This window comes from Salminus brasiliensis, chromosome 5 (assembly GCF_030463535.1).
Source record: "Salminus brasiliensis chromosome 5, fSalBra1.hap2, whole genome shotgun sequence".
NCBI classification, from domain to species: Eukaryota; Metazoa; Chordata; class Actinopteri; order Characiformes; family Bryconidae; genus Salminus; species Salminus brasiliensis.
Genome location: NC_132882.1, coordinates 46,228,868 through 46,230,534, shown reverse-complemented (window position 1 = coordinate 46,230,534; position 1,667 = coordinate 46,228,868). Strand labels below are relative to the sequence as shown.

Here is a 1,667-nt window from a genome sequence, read left to right as displayed (position 1 = left end):
GAGGGGTTGGGTGGGGGGGGGGGTGTTTTTTTTGTTTTGTTTTATTTTCCATTTTATTTTTCCTTCCTCTACAGAAGTCCTTTTTTATGTACAAACGGAGTCTCGCCCCACTCCACTGTAAGTACTGTGCAAGCACATTGTCATACTGAGTGTAAAGAGCGTTTTAAAATAAACTGTTTTGTAAAAATGAGCCGAGCTGACCCGCCTGTTCTCCATCAGCCAAGTTCACTGATCATAAACAAGTCTGATACAGTGAAGCTCTGTTTCTTAATAAAGACGAGTTAAATAATAATAAAACACGCAGCTATAGATATAGCTCCATCATCCTATACCCCATAGACCGTTAGAGCGCCCCCTACTCTTCCTGTAGTGTATTACAGTCTGTCAGAGTGAGCGTGTGGATCATATGATCATTATAGAGGCATTATAGAGCGGCCCCCTACGCTTCCTGTAGTGTATTACAGTCTGTCAGAATGAGCGTGTGGATCATATGATCATTATAGAGCATTATAGAGCGCCCCCTACACTTCCTGTAGTGTATTACAGTCTGTCAGAATGAGCGTGTGGATCATATGATCATTATAGAGCATTATAGAGCGCCCCCTACGCTTCCTGTAGTGTATTACAGTCTGTCAGAATGAGCGTGTGGATCATATGATCATTATAGAGCATTATAGAGCGCCCCCTACGCTTCCTGTAGTGTATTACAGTCTGTCAGAATGAGCGTGTGGATCATATGATCATTATAGAGCATTATAGAGCGCCCCCTATGCTTCCTGTAGTGTATTACAGTCTGTCAGAGTGAGCGTGTGGATCATATGATCATTATAGAGCATTATAGAGCGCCCCTACGCTTCCTGTAGTGTATTACAGTCTGTCAGAATGAGCGTGTGGATCATATGGTCATCATAGAGCGCCCCCTATGCTTCCTGTAGTGTATTACAGTCTGTCCGAGTGAGCGTGTGGATCATATGATCATTATAGAGCATTATAGAGCGCCCCCTACGCTTCCTGTAGTGTATTACAGTCGGTCAGAGTGAGCGTGTGGATCATATGATCATTATAGAGCATTATAGAGCGCCCCCTACGCTTCCTGTAGTGTATTACAGTCGGTCAGAATGAGTGTGTGGATCATATGATCATCATAGAGCATTATAGAGCGCCCCCTACGCTTCCTGTAGTGTATTACAGTCGGTCAGAATGAGCGTGTGGATCATATGATCATTATAGAGCATTATAGAGCGCCCCCTACGCTTCCTGTAGTGTAATACAGTCTGTCAGAGTGAGCGTGTGGATCATATGATCATTATAGAGCGCCCCCTACGCTTCCTGTAGTGTATTACAGTCTGTCAGAGTGAGCGTGTGGATCATATGAACATTATAGAGCATTATAGAGCGCCCCCTACGCTTCCTGTAGTGTATTACAGTCTGTCAGAATGAGCGTGTGGATCATATGATCATTATAGAGCATTATAGAGCGCCCCCTATGCTTCCTGTAGTGTATTACAGTCTGTCAGAATGAGCGTGTGGATCATATGAACATTATAGAGCATTATAGAGCGCCCCCTACGCTTCCTGTAGTGTATTACAGTCTGTCAGAATGAGCGTGTGGATCATATGAACATTATAGAGCATTATAGAGCGCCCCCTACGCTTCCTGTAGTGTA

At 44.0% G+C, this 1,667-nt stretch overlaps 1 protein-coding gene across 1 annotated transcript in view; it reads right to left on the bottom strand.

The window, feature by feature from the left end:
* Window positions 1–1,667, bottom strand: part of nbeal2 (neurobeachin-like 2) — a 46,557-nt gene that overhangs the window by 984 nt on the left and 43,906 nt on the right. The window lies entirely within an intron of this gene.